Source organism: Anser cygnoides, chromosome 9 (genome assembly GCF_040182565.1).
Source record: "Anser cygnoides isolate HZ-2024a breed goose chromosome 9, Taihu_goose_T2T_genome, whole genome shotgun sequence".
Taxonomy (NCBI): Eukaryota; Metazoa; Chordata; class Aves; order Anseriformes; family Anatidae; genus Anser; species Anser cygnoides.
In genome coordinates, this window is record NC_089881.1 from 13,922,181 (window position 1) to 13,937,258 (window position 15,078).

Sequence of the window (15,078 nt, forward strand, 5' to 3'; positions counted from 1 at the left end):
TGCCCAAGCCATGGCTTATAGTATGGGATTTTGGGTTAAAAAAATAAAGTCAGCAAAAATTTACATACAACACTGTGAGTGTTATTCATATTGAAATTTGTTTGCTGCCATACCGTGCACATTTGGGCAGATACCAACACACTCCGCCAGGTAGTGATGCAGAGGAGCAGTGAACTGTGCTGTTTTCAAAGTTTCACAAAAATAAATCTTTACTGGAAAGTTGGATTAGGATCCAGGATTAGGTTTGAACAGAATCTACAAAATAAGGTTTTCTCTCGGGCTGCTATTCAATTAACTTTATTTTTGCAGACTTTGACTAAGGAAATGGTGCTGTGCTGCCTGCAGAGCTCTGCAGCACCCCAGGCATCCTGCTGTGCCGATGGACGGACAGACCTTGTGGGCTGCAGGTCTCACAGGCTGTACAGATGTTGCAAATCCCACAGGGGACAGCGTTCAGGCTATGTGCTGCTCCCCAAGGGGTGCCCAGCACCACGGGGCTGCTCCCACAGGCTGGGGCAGGAGGCTGCCAGCAGAGTATTTGGAGCCTGGCACCATGAATGGAGGTAATAACTCGTACCGTCAGGCAGGAGTTAGAATTAAGTAGAAAGAAGTTTTGTGTGGGTGGTGAAAGAAAAAAGAGAGATTAAGGAGACAAGGATCAGAATCCGCAAATCACACAAAACCAGTTCTGTGTCAGGCAGGGAATAATTAACTTGCTCTTCTTCTAGACATGAAGACCTGGTGTTGATTTACAAACAGCCTTTCTGACACCAGGTGAAACTGGACACGCTTGAGGATATTTTCTCTTGAATTTTTATGTTTTCAGTGCGTAGTTTTCTCTTTGTACTACAAATTGATGTGCATGCTACCTCCAGTGCACATCCCAACCTGCTGGCAAAGACAGAGACCCTTGGTGAGGATCATCACCCGAGAAAACCATTCAAGACAGTTTTGGGTGCAGACATCAGCCCCACTGATGGCAAGGGGAATTCTAAATTTCCCTTCCATGGATCTCCAAGGGCCTCTTATTTCTGCTTTACCGCCTAGTTTTTTGCCTTATTGGAACAAGACATTCGGAAGCTGGTGCTTACAACCCACGTGAAGGAAAGTGTCAGTGTATCGTGAACTTACACAAACCATGCCTGCTCTTCATGGGCTTGGCCACAAGCAGGCTGCATTCAGCTATTTTCTGCTACAGCCCCGAGTATAGTTCGTTCTGCTAATCAAGTTGTAAAATAAAAAGTCAGCATTAGGAACCAGAGGTCCCTGACCCAGACTTTACAAGCACAGGCATATCAGCAGCATCAGATCAGAGAGCACACCACCTGGCTGCAGCGTGCAAAGCCATCCTTCCAGGCACACTGACTCCTCCCAGACCAGCACAAGAAGAAAACAGCAGCTTTGCTTTTCATACCTTTGACACAAGAATCAGTTTCTGCAGTGTTTATTTTCAAGATGTGTGGGAAGCCTGTAAGTGGCCCAGGCACGAATTGAGGCACAGAAGGAATGAGAGGTCTGTATTACCTGACCACTGCAGAAGTCAGCTAAAAATAAAATTCAGAGGACTTGACACTTTGTCCCGAGACCAGGGGTCAAAAGACTCAATGTATATTTTCACATGTCAGAGAGTACAGAATCATCCTGCATTTAGAGAACCCAAGGACATTCAAAGTCTGCCGTTTTGAGCAGGAAGTTGTTCCAACGCAGAAAAGACAGGCAGTTATTATTCTGTCTGCACAGGACTTATTAAGTAAGCCCACGTCAGCAAACCATAACTTGAAAATTTTCCCTGTCATACAATGTGCCAGACCACAGCTACATAAAATAGAGAAAACCCATTATAAGTGACCAGAGCCATTGGAAAACTGTGGAAATGTTGCCTCAGGCTGCAAGGCCCTTTCCTGTGGAAAGAAAATTTTGCAATTGTCTATTAATACTGTTTCTGTGCTGAGAATGAGTGCTCATACATTCTGAGTTTCATCAAAAAGGGTTTTCATATAGTCTAAATGTTTCATATGTTCAAAACTCTGAATGCAAATGGAGCAAGTTTCCTTCCTCATTATTCATTTCCACCCCTCCTCTCCTACCTCATGCAGACATTGAAGAGAATGAGAACCCAGAGCACAGAAATAACATGCACAGGGACAAGCAGCCATGTGGCATGGGGGCACCACCACTGGATTCTCCAGGTGATAACAGATTTCTGGACTAACAGACATAAGGAGATGATAAAATAATGCTTTAAAAAACAAACAAACAAAAAAGGGTTTTGTCACTGTTCCATCATTAGTTGGGATTATTCTTTAGGCAAAGCAGCACTCAACATAACCAGTTTTTGTACTACTAAGACACCAAATGAAGGAGCAGAAGTCAGTGACTATATGAATAACAGAGCCGAAAACTATGCAAAAAGTACAAAGTTTTAGCCTACGTAGAGAGCTTTGTTCCCTCTCCCTCCCCCCCAGAGTCACCTCCAGCAAGAATCACCCCTCTCCTGCCTCAGAGGCCCCTCTGCAACCAGCTACCCCCCAGGACTCTGCTGTTCGTACACTGTTGTTTGTCAGCACGCATTTTTTGAATGAGAAGGAGCTGAGGTCTTTGAGCTGAATAATTTATGTGCTGACTTCTGCAATGAATTTTTCTGAGCATCATGCAACTGTAGGCTTACAGGGCTGTAAAAGTGTGGAAACACGTAGATCTGGGGTTCAGGGTAAACTCCAGGCTGATAAAGGAACAAGAGGTTTAATATGCAAAAAGGTTTTTCTAAAGTTTAGAGACATTGGTTTGGACCCTGGTACAGCATCTGGGAGAAGACAAGCTCAGCTCACCTGCCTGACCCACCCCTGAGCCCCATGCCCCCAGCACAGACCTGGACATGGTCACCAACATCCCGGTACTCGTGGGATAAGAGGGAATCACTTTCTGAGGCAAGGAAAGCTTTTGGCAAAGTAACAGGAGCAGGGGAACATCAGAGTAATGCAGGTGCAAGGAAAGCCCGCACACAGCAGAACCGCAGGCGGCTCCAGAGCACAGGGGATGTTTGCAACACCAACAGTGTCTGAGCAGCTCTGGGCTGCACAGCCAGGGGAAAGAGAACTCAGAATAATGAGGAAAACCAGCTTGCTGGTAGGATGAGAGAAATCAGCACTGCCACTGCCAGCTGGTGGGGAGGGAGCCCTGCAGAGCTGCACAGCCCATGGCCAGGTGGAGAGGTGGAGCAGTGGGCACTGCTGGGCTTGCAAGCAAGGCTATCAGTAATTAACACAGAGATTTTTGGCCATGCAGGCAAATGAGGGCAAGAAGTGAGGCTGTGGTATAATGATGCTGGGAGCAGAACTAGAGATCTTCCAGACCCACAAGAAGGGTCTGGAAGCTTTAATTAGTCTCCTCTACAATGAGGATACTGTATGTGGGGAAAGGCTGCAGGGAGTGAATGTTTAGACAAGGAAACAAACACATTGGAGGTAAAAGGCAAACTGAGAAGTTCACCACGCTAAAAGAGGGGAGGCCAGGTAACACCCATCTCAGCGAGCTGGAAGCCAGCACGTGGCATCTCAAGGCTGGCAGCAAGGGCTTCCAGCACAGCTATGAAATCACATCATATGGGCAGCTGGGGACTGGTTGTCCAGACCAGGCACAGGTAGATTCAGCTTGAAAGTCAAGGTTATGGTGAACAATTGGCTTCCAACACCCATGAAAAACTTGTGTTATCCCAAAGTGTTCAAGATTTGGGGCTGCATAGCTGGGGATGAGGTGCTTCTTTCCCCCCCTCCCTCTTTAATATCTCCCTAGAGACCCAGTGGGGTTGTTTCAGAGTTTCTTGCAACTCAGGAGGTAATGAAATCTGCTGAAATAGGAAACAAGACTGGAGCTGAGTGTCTTCTACCAGGCCCCAGAACACAGGGAGAGGTGGCAAAGCAAGTAACAAGGTCTAAAACCAACGCACACGTACAGGAGATCTGGGTTAGCACAGTTCAAAGGGCAATCTTGCTGAGGCTGCAGCAAAGCACTTCTTCAGAGGTCAGAAACATTTGCTGTCTTTCCTTGAGACAAAGATGGGGGCTGTCCCAGCTCCTGCTGTTGCAGAGCCCCGCACCATACTGCTGTCACCCCATCACCACTCACCTGGGCAGCACCAGCTGGTGGTTTGGGTGGACTCCCCAGCAGCCTTTCTCCTTCCCTGAGGAAAGGGAAGCTGGCAGCAGAGGGTGCTCATATACCAAGGGACACCTGAGCACCTGGGCTGGGCTGGCATTGTCACAGGAACAAATTGGTATCATCTGGCCACAATCAAAACTCTGGCTTGTGATGCTTTTGTCTTTTTCCCCTAAAAACGGCTTCTATCCACCCAAACCGTGGGTGTCCGCAGCAGCTTCCGTTCAGAACCAGCACAGGCTAAGCCCTACTGATTGTGAAAGGGATTACATGCTATGGCTGTTTGAGATAACAAGTCAGATCTGATGCTCCATGGGTGCTTTTGTCTTCCCAGTCAGAGCTGGCTGATTAGGATAACAGTTACAAAGAGACTAAAGCCATCTCCGCATCTTCAAAGATGCAGGTTCACTGAGTGCAAAAGGGTGCCGTGCAATAGTGGTGCAGGAAGTCCTGGTCCGCCCCTGGCAGGTGTCAGGTATGGAGAGCTCCATCCTCCCTGGAGTTCTGCACACAGAAAGCATAAAAACCCCGTGCTCAGGGTGAGTCATTTATTACTGTTGCTGCAGTCCTAGACAAAACAGATGAAATCAGCTGGCCGTGGGCAGGCCGACAAAACATCTGTTTGTAGCCATCCCACGTGCTAAAACGGCGCTGCCATGTTCTGAAATCGTAATGGGATGAAATGAGAGCAAAACCACATGGCGAGCAGTTAAACGGTGTTCTTGTCTTATGGAGAAATTAAAATGTAGCTATGGCTCTTGCCATGTGCGGGATGAGGCTCTTTGTAAGCTGCTAGTAATTAAGGAAAACACACTTGAATTAAAGAGCCTCGTTGGTTTAAATTCTGAGATATTGTTGGACCAAAGGTTTCAATGAGAGAGCCGTCTGCTCCCTCTGTGTTTCACCATGCCTGCTGGAGCTGAGGATGAGCCCCGTCCTTTACTTTCCACTTCATCAAACCGTGGCCAAGGTGAAGCCGAGCTAGGCCATGTACGTAGCAGGGGCTCACTCAGCGTAGACCTGCTCGCCTCCCTTCCTGCCTCCCTCAGGGCTGTTCGGATTTGGTCAGGCAGCAAACGATTTTTATTCTCCTAAATTAAACCTCCTCCTTGAAGCTATCACAAGGGCAGCTGTGATCAAAGGCAAAGAGGAAAGCTGCTGGTGGAAACAGCCATCAGCGGTTTGCAAGACCCGGGGATGGTGTAGACTGGGGTGAAGACGAGGAAGGCACCTTATCACCTCCTGTGGTCTATTGTTCAGGACTTCAAAGGGCCCGGGGCTCCGCAGCCGCTGCTAACAGCTGTTATCTTCCGGCAGCAGTAATTATGATCTGAATGAGACTCAGAGACAGTGACTGTAAAGGGCCAATAAAGCAGCACCTTTTCTGGTTCATTTACTTGATTGCCCCTGTTTGCATTATATCCACCCCTCTAGGATGTGTCTTTTAATCCTGCAAGCTGATCTATCCACATGAATATTCACTGTCAATAACACACTTATTACTGCTGCCTGAATATCCCGAAGCCACTATCAATCCGTGCTTTAATCTTACACACAGCTCCTAAGACCTCATCTACAATGCAAATGTTCAATATGTAAAGTGTAGAGAACCAGGAGAAGAAAAAGTTAAGTCAGTAGATGCTGATGTAGCGGTTTGTGGTTCAGTTTCCTGTTAATTTTGACATTAGTGATATTGGAGTAGTAACTGATCTGACAGCTTTTGTTGAAAGGCTATGTATTATTTATGCAGAAACCTGTAAACTTCACACCTATGTGCAGCAAAGGGGCACAGAAACTGCCGCAGCGAGTCAGAGCAGTGGCGCATCTCCACCAGGCATGCCAAAGGGAGAGGAAATGTCCAGGAGAGCTGGTGAAGATGCATGTCCTCACTGCGTCTTGGGGATGGCATTGTATTTGAACTTGTGACCACACGTTTTTTTCTTCCATGAATCCAGTGAATCATTTTTTGAACCCTGGTAAAATTTGGGTAGCCACTATGCCACACAGCAGAGTTTCACAGCTCAGCTACGGATTTTGTGAAAGCATCTCCTTACTTGTTGTGAATGGGCTCCTGCTAGTTTCACCCGATGCCCCCAAACCTCCTGTTAGAAGAGGCAGAGGATATTCATTCCCCATTCATCACAGCACGTAGGGTTTAGTAGACTTCTCTAATACTCTCCCTGGGCCATTTATTTTCCCAGTCTGTAGCACTGTCCCAACCTACCGAACCATTCCTTGCTTGGGAGCCATCCAAAGCCCAGGTGATCGTCACAGCACACCTCTGGTCTCCTTGCAGTTCTGCAATGCCCTTTTCAAGAAGCATGAGCAGCAGCGTGGTGGTCAAGCCGCGGGTCAGAGGTGGTTTCTGCCATGGCACGCTGCACTGCCTGCCCCTGCCCCGCACCTCTGCCTGTGCACGGGATTCACAGATGTGAGTCCACATTTCTGCTGGACTGGTTAAAATAGAGGGGAGGTTCAGTGCAGGTGGGAGGACTGAGTGTGAACTGAACGTGCAGCTGGCTTTTTGCTATAAATTACTGTACATATGCTGATTTGCTTTCCTGTTTTATGTGCATGCTGATCCTTAACAGCTGAATCTCCTTTGCTACTTGTTCACTGCTGCATTAATACAACTCAGTGACTGCACCTTGTGCCAAATTAACCACTTAGTCAAGGTGATGCCGGTGCACGCCTTTATGATGGCTGGGTGACATACAGATGCAGGAATTTGCTGATGTGGTCAGCACAGGTGGCTGGTGTGGCACTCCCAGGCTGCCAGGGCAGAGCTGCCTCACCGGACTGCTCCTGCGCCTGCACCCACTTAGCCAGCCCCTGTCCCCTGCACACTGACCTGCTCCTGGGATGTGCAGCACAACAAAAAGCACCCTCAGGCAAGAGAAGGGCTGGCTGCTTTGCAGCAAGCTGCCCTGGTGTTCAGTGTAGGCTGAGAAAACCGGAGGGTGTTCCCTGAAGCAGAGACTTCACTCATCACTGTTTTACACATTGCTTTGTTCATATTTGTTCTTCTACAATGAAATGTCATAAAAGGGGCAAGAACCCTTTTGTCACCAGCTGATGGGGAGAAACAATAGCTCTGCTCACTCTGTCACCACCCTGCAGAGGCTGAATCACCATCACAAGGCAAATCATCCTCTTGCCTGTTGCTCAGCTCCTTCATCCCCGTGAATCATTGTGGAACAGGGACGGGAGTGAAAGGAGGATGCCACAGCGTCCCCCGTACCCAAACTGAACCAAATGCTGAGCTGTGGGTGGGATTGCCTGGGGGCAGGAGCAGCGAGGGAGCAGTGGGGCTGGGAGTGATGCATGGCATAGGGCTGGGTCTCAAACCTGTCCCAGGGGTTGGACCTCCCCTTCATGAACTCCACCTGCCCTGGGATGGTGATACCCTGAGACATCACGGCTGGCCTTACACGTTGTCCCTGGTCACCTCCATGCAGTGCTGAGCAGCTGAAGAGCCGGGGGGCGGTAGCATACCCAGCGCCCACTGTGTTGTAAAACAGGGCTGGTGGTTTTCAGGTTAAAGGCACTCAAAACAGCCTCATGGGGGGAAGCGTGTCTCCAGAAAAGTGGTACCGTAAGTGCCTGCCAAGCAGGGCTGCTCATCGCAGCAGCGAGGCCTCTCTCATTACTCATCTGCAGTGAAACGCGCTGTCAGGCCGGTGGCACGGAAACACTGTGTGGCTGTGCTCAGACACAAAACGTATCTTACGGGAGGGAAAAAACTGGTCTGAGGGTATCGAAGTTTCAGGATACAGCATCCAGCCTTTTGGAGCGTGCCAGAGGGCAGTTCCTCCTTCCCTGCTGCCAAAGTTCTGCTTTGCCATTAGCAGGGGAGCCCTGAGACCAGGATGCCGCAGGGTCCGTGTGGGCACCCAGTGGCCCCGGGGCTGAGCAGGAAGGCAACAGGGTGCAGGGAGCAGGACAAGGCGCAGCCCTCAGCCGAGCCGTATTGAGGGGCAGCTGCACCTCTGCTCCTTACCTGCCCTGAGGGCACTCTGCCAGCAAAACCCTAAAACCAGCCCATGGGCACTTCTCTGCTCACCGGGCTCTGGCAGAAGGCAGTGTGTTGGCTTAGCTCACCTGTCTCTCCTGTGTCACTGCTTGCCTTCGTCCGCAGCCTCTCCTCCTCGAGTGTCCTCACCTCCACCACCACCCATGCCGCACCTCCAGCCTGTGCCTGGCGGGGCCTCTCCCGAGCACAGGGGGATGACAGGGAGGCAGCGGGCACCGCAAGCTGCTGCGCTGTAAATTGATTGCTGCTGCAAGGAGAAGGTCAGAGCATCAGCTCGTCGCTAGCAGGAAAGTTCAAGCAATTAATCTTTAAGCCACCTTGGAGGTATTGGCTGTGATTACAAATGTCAGACAAATATTTCGTGGCAATAAATGACAAATGAACACAGATTTTTACCAGGCTTTTGAAGCTTGGCGGAAAAGAAGGTCTTTTATTCATGTTTTTTTTTTTTTTTTTTTCTGACAAACCTCCCCTCCACATGGGCAGTCAGTAAATCCTAGCGTACAAGCCTCTGTTGGGAAGGAGAGTCACTTCGCCTTGTAGCCCCAGTGTAAGCTCCTCTGTGTATGCCATCCCCTTAATTGTGGCTGTTACGCTCAGAAACCATCTGATTTCATACACACCATGTAACACGAGGCACGGGAGCTTCAGTGTCAGGCCTGCCACCAGGCATGGCTGGTGCTGCAAGGAAAGGCTCAACGGCAAAGCCCGTGCTGGGCGAGCAACGATTCCCATCACAGGGTGGCAAACATCGCTGGAAAAGCCCAAAGCACGGTCCAGCTACGAGGGCCAGCCGCTGTGAGCTGCGAGGCAGCCCCGTGCCCTCTAGCAGCATTTTTACAGGAAAGGAAAGAAGTCTCCCTGACAGTCCCAGTAACTCTGCAATGCTCAGACAGGGAACAGCACGTCCCCCAGGCCACCTGCCCCACTCCCCGTGAGGTTAGTGGCACTCACATCTGCTGGTAAATTGTGGAGCCCAGGAGAAATGTTCCCTCTCAGTAATTGTCTTCCTGTCGTGCAGCGATGCCTGCTTATGAAGCTGACAGCCTTCTCACCTGGGAGGTTTGCAGGGCCAGGACTAGGATATGGGTATTTGCAGTCCTCCTGACCCTGAGCAGACCCATACCTTTCCAGATAGCCAATTTTACCCCAATAAATAATGGGCTTGCTCTGAGATGTTATAAATAGGCTCTGTCAGCAAGCAGGAAAGGGAAGGCCGCTGCTGTTCCACAGGCGGCGCCGCCATCGCGGGGCGGTGCTGGGCTGCAGGCTGCGGCTGGGGAGATCAGCTTCACCCCCAGGTGCTTCCTATCGGGACGTGTTCCCCTAGCTGCTCATTGTCAGCTTTTCCAAGCTTTTTTCCACACCAACACCATAACAAAAAAAGTACACAACAGCCAGCTCCCACCGTTTCCAGCTGCTGCACGCCTCTGGGGGCCCGTAGGGGCTTTGCAGCTGGTGGAGGCTGGGGACGGCCGTGGAGGAGGCGAGGCCGTGGTGAAGGCGCCGTGGGTCTGAGCTCGGCAGAGCCCGGAGCCTGGGACGTTCCTGCACACCAAATAGGAGAGAGAGGCATGAAACCAGCCTTTCTCCGGCCACCTCATGGCCTCTTTTCCCCAAAGAGGAGAAAATACTTCAAAATAACACTTGGGACTCCTGCCTGCTCCCTCATTTCGGGGCTCCTGAGCCTGCTCGGCACACATCCCGACTTCTCTGTGCCAGACACGCTCCCTTGGCGAGGCAAGCTGACATTACTGGCTAACCACCCCAGCCCAGGGGCTGGAGCTCTAAGGAAAGCAAAGCCACCGTGCCTCCTGTGACTCACACTGAAATCACAAGCCGTCTGCATTTCCAGCCGGGCCTGTAATCAGCTGGGGCAGGGCCGATCGCTTTCGGCCGGGAGGGTGGAAGGAACCGGTGGGCGGTGGGGTCACAGCCCCCCGGGTGTGGGAAGCATCTCGAGGCAGCAACGCCTGCGTTCTGCCCTGCCTGCTCGGGGGCTGCTGCTGCAGAGATGTCAGCAGGTTTTGCCACCAACAGCGCACATAGCAGCCCCAAAATTTGGTATTTTAAGGAATGTGGTGTTTTAAAAATTCTGCTGTGGGAGCGCAATGCACACTGGTGTGGTTACAGCTCGAGGCACACTCAGCACCGCTCAGCCGGCACGTGGACACGAGCTGGCTGAAAATCCGCTCTTGCCTCTTTGCTGCCTTCCCTTACAGAAATCCACCAAGACGCTTGCAATCACTTCAGGAATGCTGGTATCCACACAAAACCTCCCGGCTGCCTGCTGCTGCAGCGCTGCAAGAGCTCCTGTGAACTCTCCCACTGCATTTCAGATCAAAGCCAGCCAGCTCGAGGCACTGCTGGGAGTGGGTTTTAAAGTGTTGCAGCTGAGTCCTAAAAAAAACCTCATCTGCTTTCATCCTCTCTGCAGCCTAACAGACATTTACAGGCCTCTGGGTAGTTTCGTGTAGATTCCTTTTCTCCCTGCTATTTCAGATGAGGGTGAATCCTGTTGAAAAGCACATTTCAAAGATCTCAGCCATCTCCTCCATCCCGTTTGCGTGAGATGGGAGCAGCAAGGCTGGAGCTGTGCTCTCCGGGAGCACCGTGCGGGTGCGAGCTCAGCCTGCAGCCCCAGCTCCAGGCCCGGGTCACACATCCTGCCTGTCGGAGGGCTGGCTACCAGCCGGGCTGGGGATTTGCACGCATTTTTTCCATCTCTGGGAACAAGTTAGAGTGCCTGGATTATTTCTAAAGAAAGGTGACAGCAGTCAGAAAATTAACTGCTGCAGGGCACCGGCATCTCCTGAAACGGGACAGAAAACCACCCAGCATTATTGCTTGACGGCCACAGCAGCCTGGGCCACCAAGAGCCTTTTGGGGTGGCCAGGACCAGCCCTGTGGTGCTGGGTGCCAAAACCCACCTGGGACTGTGTGGAAGGGGTGGGGGGGCAGCTGGTCCAGGCCCCTGCAGCCCCTGGGCACCCCGGCCACGTCTCTGTGTGCCCGTGTCACCCCACAGCACCCTCAGGATCCACTGAGCAGCAGTCCGGCCTGCACAGAGCTGCATGCCCTGGGCCCAAACCACTGCCAGGCCGAGGGAGGCCCAGGGGCTGCTGGTGGCTCTGGGGGGCATTCACCTGGCAGCAAAGAGAAGCACAGGCTGGAGAAGAAGGGGGGTGCCCACACCCAGGTGGCTGGGGCAGCCAGCAGCATCCCCGTGGATCTGTCCCCCACCCCTGGGTGCTGCTCTTGCCCCCAGTGGGACCAGGGCAAGGGCAGGCGGGTGCTGTGGGGTGAGTCCAGCCCAGCGGGGCCATGGCAGGGGGACCGGTGTCCTTTGGGGCCACTGGGCAGGGACAGGTGGCCCCGGGATGGGCTGCAATGGGGTCCTGGGCTGCCGGGGATCCCAGGCAGGGCCAGGCTGTCAGCGAGTAAGATATTTCACAGTTTCTAAACCCATCGCAGATCCAGAGGTGACTCAGGAGTGGCATTAACACACAGCTTCTGTTGAACCAGCTTTTGTCATTTCTCCTAGCCTCTCAGAGCAGCTATGCTTTTGGTCTCGTGACAGAATACCCCAGCTTACATCCTGATAAGGCTTGACACAATACCTCTAAGGTTGTGCAATACGAGGAGCAGGAATAGTCTGTGGTCCTTGGTGCAACAGAAACCTGCTGCTTGCTGTGCTAGCGATGCACGGACCTGGCGGGCTGGTTCAGGTGTGCTTGCTGGCAGCATTCAGACTCCTAAGGCCTGAAAAACTGGCTGTGAGTCTCTGTGGCAACATGTTATATCACAAGATTTACGGTCCACCCTGCTCCAGGTAAAGTCAGAAATACCTCTCCGCTGATCTCTCCTGATATTGCCACGTTTTCACACTGCTGCTCTGACAGTCACAGCCCAGGGAGAAATAATGACAGAGCATTTACACTTCCACCCCAGGCTCCACGCAAGGAGCGTTCTGGGGCTTTGGTATTCAGGAAGGGTGAGGGCAGGGTCCTGTTACTTCCCAACCTGCAGTTCTGGCTGGAAAATAAGATATGTTTGTGCTCAAGGATGAGTACCTGGGCTAACCCAGAGAGGGGCAATTGGAGCTTTCTTTCTTCTGTGTCCTCTTCTCCCTTGGTAAAGGCAGGACGTAAAATCCTGCCCAGGCCACGGCTCCTTGGGTGTGGTTTCTCAGTACCAGCATCTGACCACGGCTGGTCTGCAGGTGAGATGACCTGCTTGCCTCTGGGCTGTGAAACGGGACCACCGCCACCTCGGGAGAGCACCATTTCTCCACAACTCATGCAGTGGGTGATGACAGCTCTGCCAAGCTTTTCTGCTAAAGCTTTCCCACATCACACAAATAATTACAACCCTGTGCTAGAGGAGGAAGGAAAACGACTCGATAAACCTGCAGCAAAGGCAGCTGCGTGGCAAATATGGGTCCAATCTCTCTTCCAGGTAATTATTTATACACAGTGGCAGAGCCCCACATGGACACAGAGACTCATATGTAACTGGGGACAGACACTGACAAAAAGTCATCTTCAAACAACCACACTCAGAAGCAAACTAAACACTGCTAGCAAACATTGTTCTAAAATACAGCGTACATCTCACCCAGATTCCCTGCCCCTACGCTTCCCACAGACTGCCCTGAGCTGCCTTCTGGGTGCAGGAGCAGAGCAGCTGGATTTGCAATTTTTCAGGCAGTCCTGAAGTCCTGGGGCCCTTTTAGAGTGAAACAGAGAGCAGGTAGACAACTATCTCTGCCTGTCCCTCACCTGTTGCAGAGGAGCTGCAGAACGCACTGTGCCAGCCACCACACATCCTCTCGGGCTGGTTATGGGTGAAAGTCCCAAGCTGGGACCCCCCGTCTTTGCCATCACCTCCTCCACCACCCGAGCGAATTCAGGCAGGTTCGCGGCACCCCTTTCACCCCGCACCCTGCAAGGGCTGTGATGCCCAGGTGACGGGTGGTGACAAGCCCAGGCTGGCACAGCCTGGCAACCCTGTGGCTGCTGCCTTGCTCCTGGCCCTGGCATCTCCCCCTTCTTGCATGGCAAGGCAGAACCCCTCCAGTGCGAGCTGCTGCTGCCACCCACGGCTGCTGGGCTGCCTTGCAGCGTTGTGCAAGAGCTGGCACAAAGGCAGGCTCCCCTTGCTGCTTTGGCAATACCAGGCTGGCGCCTCATCTCCCGCGGGGAAGCGCCGGTTTTAGTCTGCAGCACTGCAAGGCTTCAGGGCAAGCCCTGCGCTGCTGCTGGGGAAGGGGAAGCTGCGCTACGTTCCCGAGTGGCACCTCCCTGGGGAGGTGTTGTCAGGTCTTCTGTGGGTTGTGCACGTCACTCCCTGCTTGTTTGCTGGGACCAGGCTGGAAGCCACTCATTTCAGAGCCACGGTCCCCGAAGTGCCAGCAGCTGCATATAGGCTTGGGAGCAAGGTCCCTTCGCTTCAGTCAGCTCTCAGTACAAACAGCGATTTAACTTTGTGGCTCAGCAACTGAGCCGTTCATATATTTAATTCAGTACCTATTTAATTCTTAAATTTAATTCACTTGGGGCAGGCATTCTGTGCTCAGCCATTTAACACTGCTGAGAGGCCCTTTCCACTTCCCTGTGCCCAGAGGAACCCTGTTCTGAACTGCCAGCCCAGGACCATGAGCCTCAGACCAACGCACAAAGCTGGCACATCTGCCTGCAAGGGGAGCCAGGGTCAGCCCTCTGCGGGGCTGCTGAGCTGAGGCACAGGCTTAGGACCTGCTCTCCCATAGCTTCCCTGGCTATGAAGTAGTTTTGTTTAACCAGGAAATCCCTGCACTCATGTGGCAATGAGGGGGTCACTAAACACTTGTCTCAAGTCCAACACTCACCTCCCTCAACACTAGAGTTATGAAGTGGGTAGAGCTTCAAGATTTCCTCACTAAGGTTTAGAACAAGATGTAACAGCTGTAGTTAAAATTACCCCATCTCTGCTGCCTCCCACCACACTAGAGAAGATATTTTTAGGTTAAGAGAGTCTTATCACAGACAGCACTGGTGACAATCTGCTCATCTCCCGGGGTGCTGAGGCAGATAGATCTCAACCAGTACTGCATGGAGAGCAGTGATGCAAGCTGGCCAGTGCCTTTCTGATGGCCTTGGTTCAATCATTTAGGCACTGAACCATTCATTCCCCTTTTGATTTGATATGTATAGAGATAGCAGCAGATCTCTGATGTCTCTACCAAAGAGGAAGATGAGGGATGTGTTCCCCAGCAGCAATGTCATCTCAATCCAACGTGCTCTGAAGGTCCCTCTCCTGCCTTCAGTGAAACTGGCCCAATGCCTCTTCCTCTAGCACTGGTGTGATGGAGCTGCCAAGTGCAAAGGCAGCTCCAGGTTGCCCAAGGGTTGCTGCATGGTGAGATGCTGTGCCAGTGCCTCAGCCTGGCAAGAAATATGTGGGAAAAAAGAGAAAGCAGATCTCAGAGAAGCACCTCCAGCTGGCAAGTCTCTCCCAGGGTTTTATTTTGTCAGTGACCTGCTGTATGCCTGCCCTGCTGAATCACTGCTATCCCCTTCCACTCTTCATAGCTCAGTCTCTTCCCGCTCCATGGGAGTGATCCATAACAATCCCTGGCAATCTGTGTGAATCTGGTACAGATGTAGGCGTAAGAGCTGGGATCACAGAGTCCAGGGGTTTGGTATATTTTTCAAGAGAGGCAGGAGGATACATCCAGTGCTCATACCGAAGTCTTGCACAAATGTGGACATATAAGAGTCTAGACTGCAAATATGCCTCTCAGTTAAGTGTGTATGTATAAAAACAAGCACGAACTTCACAAAATTAAAAAAAAAAAGTATATGAGCTTTTCACCTTAAATGTTAAAAAACAGAGAGGGAGCCTCTGAA